Genomic DNA, 6,946 nt, shown 5'->3' on the forward strand with positions numbered 1-6,946 from the left:
GCAAAGAACAAAGTTTTTATGTAGTTTATTTTTCTTTTTTAACTAAGACGCTGTCTTCTAATTGAAACCCGTGTGAACAATAAAAATTAAAGGGATCCCTGCAGTCTGGAGGAAGGCAGGTTACCATGTGAGAGCCTAAGCCCTGGTCATTTAATAACGTCACTGACCTACTTGGTGACACCTAGCTGACTTCCATGGACCCCTAAGAATGCAAATGTATGCTAAAAAAACTACCGTTTTAAAAATAAATTGCAGTCAGGAACTCTCATTGTTTTTTGCTCAGCATTTTGTTGCAATGGGCACTCCGCTTAAGTCCTGCAACCTGGGTTCCTCCCAGGAAGTTCTACCTACTTCTGTTTTAAGTTCTCTTTCACCTTCAACATTTCTATGACTTTATGTGCAAACTGATTCAAATAATAAAGCTCTCTTTGGGTGAGAGTAGTTGGAAGATATCAGTGGTGATGAGGGTTGCATGCTGAGCTTTGAAATATGAGTAGGACCTTAATAAATTAAGAGGATGTGAGAGGACATTCCAGATAAAGCAAACACTGGATAATTTGGGGATACAAATGCGTATCCTGGCAACAGGGAGAATATGTGTTTATCATTGCTTGGAAGTTTAATTTGCACTTTTGATCCAAACACTTTGATTTTGGAAGAGTAAACATTGTTTTTAAAATTGCTGAACACAATTTCTTCCCTCGGTCAGAGAGATTTAAAAATTATCACCACTCTCCATTGGCACAGGTTCCTGTATGCAGTCAGATATATTTGGCATTTGCAGTAACAAAGCCACAGTTCAGTTTGCCAACGGAGCAGTTGCCAAAACCATAATGTCTGTTGATGTCCCATGATGACTGAAGGGTGAGATGGAATGGAAGGAGCATACAATGAATAATTCATTAGATTAACTCACTATATACAAAGTTAAAGTCCTGAAAATTCCATTAGTCATGTTGAATACAGGAATTACATAAAAGTATACCTAAAGTTTAGAGATAAGATCCCTTTCAAAAAGACGGGTTATTCAAATCAAAATGTTACAGATTTAACTGTCTATTCAGAAAATATGGGGAAAAAAAGGGTGATCAAAATTGATCAACGTAGAAGAAAGGTACAACCTTTTCAATTGCATTGCCTTTTTCCAAGGAAGAAGGTCTCACCAAAAGTTGCCTAGTTTGATTCTAAAAAAGGGCAGCCCAAGAGACATAGTTTATCTCCCATGCTCCAGTAATATCCAGGCGTATGCTTGGCCTAATCACTCTGCTGCCTCTTTTAAGTAACTGTTTTGCATGGTAACGTTTCTGAAACAAGTTACTCCTACTAGGTAGTGTTGACATGGTAGTATTTTTTCCTTCTAGTTTTCCAAAACTAGCAGTTTTTGTATTGTTATAGACTGAATGTTTGTGCCCCCCCAGATTCACATGTTGAAACCTAATTAATGATGACACTCCAAGGTGGGGCTTTGCGGGGGTTCTGGGATCAGGACAGTGGAGCTCACATGAAGGCGACTGCTGCCTTACAAAGGAGACCTAGAGAGCTCTTACCTGTGAGGACACAGAGAGAAGACAGCCGGCCATGCATCAGTGCGCAGACTCTCCTAACACACCGAATCTGCCTGTACCTTGGTTTGATACTTCCCAGCTTCCAGATCTGTGAGAAAGAAATGTTTGTTGTTTAAGCCACCCAGTCCGTGGTATTTTTGTTGTAACAGTCTGAGCGAACTAACACATTTATAAAACTGGGGAAACTTCTTAAAATCACTGCTGTCTTAAAATTCATAAATTAGCCTATGCACCAAGTGATAACGGAATACTTTAGTCTCTCTCACTTTAAAGAACTAAACATTTTAAAGAACTAAATACCTGGCATAGGTCTAGGTGTTATGCAAATATCTACTGATTTTATTCACAGAGCAACCCAGTGACCTCTATTTTTATCATTAGTTTACATATTGAATAAACCAAGGCACAGAAAGGTGAAATAATGTACCCAAGATCACACAGCTGGTTAACAATAAAACCAGGAATTAAATAGTGGCATTCTAGTTCCAGACCCGATGCTTTTAAGTACCATACTTTTAATCTCTTTAAAAATTGCAGTATGGTCTATCATATGTGTTTATACGTATCCCTTTTATCAACTTCATTCCTGGTTTCCCTTTATGTCAACAAAACCTTGGAGACTCTAAGTGACTCATGTTGTAGGTACAAAGCAATAATTTTAGCAAAATTTTAAAGTGTTTTAATAATTATCCATTCACTTCAATTACTTCATTTATTGCACTTGTGCTTTTTAAATGATAATTGAGTGTTTATGCATGATAGTACGAAAACCCTGAAAATTAATTTTCCTTTAGCCATATGCAAATAACTGCAACCTTAATACTGTAACCAAATTACTTTCTGAGATGCTAACGACATATATCCCTTAGGTCCCTTGTTTTTAATTTGTTTCTCTGCCAACCCCACTTTTCTTCAGTCAGTATCATTCATTCCGTGACTTTCAATTGTTGGTTTGCATTCAAAGTGCAACGCACATTCATATGGAGTTAGTAACTATTATTTTCCTGTGGCTGCAGTAACAAATCAGCACAAACTTGGTGGCTTAAAACAATTTAAATGTGTTGTCTCCTATTGCTGGAGGCAGAAGTAAGAAATCAGCATTGCTGGGCTGAATCAACATGCCAGCAGGGCCGAATGCCCCAGAGTGGCTCTTGGGAGAATCCCGCCCTTGTCTCTTCCAGTTTGGAGGGGGCTCCTTACAATGTTAGCTCCTGGAAAATCACTCCTTCCTCTGATTCTTTTTTTCTGACTTTTTTTCTCCGCTGTGTGTGTAGTCAAATAATAAAACTTAATTTAAAAAATCTTGAAACCTAATGAAGCACTTTAACATGCAAAACAAAGAAAAATTAAGATTGGAACACAGGTATAGAACTCACCTCCCCCCAAAAAAAAAGTTCTGGGGGTTAAAAGTAGGATAGAGCATTCATTTATCACAAGGAACATTTAGAAAAAAAAAAAGAACTTTATGTGACAAAATATGTAATGTTAACCCCCTTAATAGAAAGCTATTCTGTAATATAATTTGAATCACATGTACACAGATACATACATATACATTTATTTGTATTTCACAGTCTTCCATACATTGAAAAGCACTGTTACACATAACTACACTGAATAAGTTACTACTCTGTGACATGTAAGGACCATGATTCTGTATCCTTCTTTCTTCTCAGATATGAACTGGTCCCTTCATTCAATCTCTTTGGAACAAATACATGTGCTACCACTTTTCTCAGAAAACTGTCTTAATCATTGGTTTTTTTGAATCGATTTGATTTTTTTCTCTAAATTCTAGGTGTTAATCGTATCTTATATATCACAATTATTTTTCCTATAATGTTGTTTCTGAGCTAAACTTCTAATAATTCTAATATTTATTTAAAAAGTAGTTTTGGTTTTTTAAAACAATGTTATTTTTTTTTTCTGAGCCTCAATTTCCTTTTAATTCAGCTGTTTCCTTATTACCCCTTTTCTCTCATGTCCCCTATAATCCATTCTGTCTCAAATTTAATAAATATGAAAAGCGGAAGCTTGCTAATATTTACTCTGTGTTCACTATTAAAATCTATTTCAAAATATAACAGGTGTGTGTTGAGATTGTGAACATCATGTTTTCCTTTCTTTATACTGTAGAATAATCTCCATTCTGGTTGTTTAAAATTCCTTTTCCCTGTTTCTCCATCTGTGAATGATGAGAGAATTATTCAGGGCTGCTGTTTTCTGTAAATAGACCTACGGATTCTCTTACCCTCACCTCCTAACCATGTACCTGCTTTAAGAATCCTCCTTACAGACAGTAGATTGTGGGCTGGTAAATAGGAACTGCACACTGTCAGGTATGTTTGCCGATGTCTAGGTAGAGCATGGATCAGCTCCCCTAAGGAAAGATCTGTTTCTTCTACGGCTAGAAATGTTCAGGATTAGATTTCTACATAATAGAAAATGGTCCTCAGTTTTGTATTGTGGCTCTTCATTTCAAAACAGTACATGAACATTATAAATCTCACAGTACAGTGTTGTAACATTTATTCAGTTCTAGTCTCTTTTCACAGTGACATTCTACATAGGAAGTGACTTGTCTTCCTACATAAACTCCAGCTTTGTTGCTAGGAATTGATTTCCTAGGAAGTTACTAACTGGGGGGAAAACAGTATTCAATGATCCTTACTATCTACCCTAAAACAAAACAAAAAACAAACAACTCAGTATATATATATATATATATGTGTGTGTGTATGTATATATATGAATGAAAAAAAATATATATATATATATTTATGTGGAAATCAATATATTTCATATATTTCATATGGGATGGGGCAGGTGGATGATGAAGTTGAATATTTGTAAGCTACAGAGATGTAAAGGAATTGGGGTGAATAGAATGAAATAATCTATTATATTCTAGTTCGTCCTTCGGGTTCTACTATTTTCCACAGGGTGCTTCTAAATACATCAGTACCTGGCAAATCCGTACAGTTGTAGCTGTTGAGGCAGACGGCCTGGGTTTGCATAAAAGCCTTGCCACTTTCTAACAGTATGACCTTGAATAAGTTAGTTCATCTCTTTCTACCACAATACCCTTATCAGTAAAACCAGGTTAGTAATGGAACCGACCTCATGGCAGTTGCAAAGGCATCAATGAAGACTAAGTGAACTAATATTTGTAAAACGTTTACAGTGGATCTGGCACATGGAAAGTTTGGAATTATTTAATGTTGGTTAACATGTAGAAACAAATATTTATCATACTTACATCACTGCTCTTTGTCAGTGATAGATAGAAAGGTTGAAACGGATTTTTCTAAGTGATACTAAAATCAAATACCTGGCAGGCACTTATTGATAAACATGTTTACTAATACTTTGGTTCCCGACATATAATATTATATTTGTATTCGGTCTACCTAGATCATCAAGATATTTCATTATTTCCTCTAAACAATCCCTAAAACACAAACCATTTAATTTTTCTATTCCTTTTTCAGTGATAGCTCATACAGAGCAACCATTTGTGATATTCAAGGTAGTGGTATTTTTATTGCTACTTTTGGTAGCTTAGTTTTCCAAGCCAAAAAGTATTTCAACTGAAGCAAACTCTGGATGAGACTACCTGTAGAGAATTGCAAATAGAGTGTATGGGATCTAAAAAACGTTAACTAGATATTCGGGTAAATATTGAAAATGAGGTTCTCCAGAGAGTTCATCGTATCAATCAAATACCACTTGGTAGAGTGAAGTATTATTTGGCACTCTCTTTTTTAAAAATTAGGCATGTATTCCATGTATTCATCATTGGCACAAATATCCTCGTATAGTCAATTCTCTTTACTATGCCATATAAAATTCACACGAGAGTGTTAATTTAGCTTACCAAAAAAAAAAAAAAACCTCTTTCACATATTATTTCTTGAAACTGATATGGAACAATTATACTGCCCTATCAAGTTTTTCTAGACTCCCCTAAGGTCTTCTTTAAAGCAAACTTTTCAATGTTTTATTTATTTATTTTTGTTCTGATCATTTCCTAATGAAATGGCTAATGAGAGTTTTCCCTTAAGAGTTGAGTAAATCTTGTTCAATGCATAGAATGTCAACTCTGTTTACTCAGATGACTCCTGTCCAATTTATTTAAAACATCTAAAGGCATTTAATTATTGATGGTGTCTGTATACTTAAGTCAATTTAACGTTGTAAGGAAATTTACTCGTCATTAACCTGTTACTAAATGTGCACTCAAATAAATTGCTCACTGAATGTGTTCTGTGGAAATCAAAACCAGGAGACAGTTTTCAGGCATATTGTGCATATGACCAACTTCTTTGATAAGTTCTAGTATCACTTTGATTTTCTATCTTCTTATTTTATCCCATCAGGATAGATTACATCTTTTATTAAATAGGCTGAATAAACTGATTGACTAATCAAGGTTACTGCTCCATCCAGGAGCTGCTAGAGGAAATAGCTTATAAAATTGTTTTCAACATTTGTGAATACGTAATTATCCTTTCTTAAAATTGGATTTGAAGAACTGCACACTATTTGTATTTGAAAGAAACATTTTAGGGAAAGTGATATGTTATCATGGCAAATAAAGATGGATATTAGGAGGCATTCAGAATAGAATTTTTGATCCAACTATTGTCTAGAGTCTAGAGTCAACCTCAAAGATTCACAAAATCGATATTGTTATAGCTTTGAATTCATCAGACACAGCAAAATTGACTTCGAACCAAACTGACTGAGTTTTAGGTAAACCAGAAGACCAATTTTAAAGGAAAAATTGTAATTTTCAAGGAATTCGTGTCATTTGACAAGAACTTTTTTCACTGAAAAAAATTCTAAGCACATATTAGGTAACAACTGTATGCTAATATTTATTAGGTAACTACTGTATGCTACGCACAGGGCACACAATATTTTTTAAAAATATATAGCTTCTCTACTTACAGAGATACTTCAAATTACCATGAATATTGGCCATTTTACTACAGAAGCTCAGGAGAAGTATAGTGTAACATTGGAAAAACTAAGTTCTAAACTTAAAGCTTTAAGAGCCATGACCTCCAATGCATGTCTCTACCACATGCTTGTGCGTCTAAAACTCGCTGAGTCCTCTGAACGGACACTTCTCCCAACAAGACAAACAAAGGTCCAACAGATATATGACCACTGTTCAACTTCACTAATCATCAGAGAAATGCAAATAAAAACCACAATGAGCTATCTCCTCACCCGTTAGAATGGCTATCATCAACAAGACAATAATAACAAGTGTTGGAGAGGCTGTGGAGAAAAAGGAACCCTCATGCACTGTTGGTGGGAATGCAGACTGGTGCAGCCGCTATGGAAGGCAGTGTGGAGGTTCCTCAAAAAAT

Source organism: Rhinolophus hipposideros (assembly GCF_964194185.1).
Source record: "Rhinolophus hipposideros genome assembly, chromosome: 26".
In the NCBI taxonomy this organism is placed as follows: Eukaryota; Metazoa; Chordata; class Mammalia; order Chiroptera; family Rhinolophidae; genus Rhinolophus; species Rhinolophus hipposideros.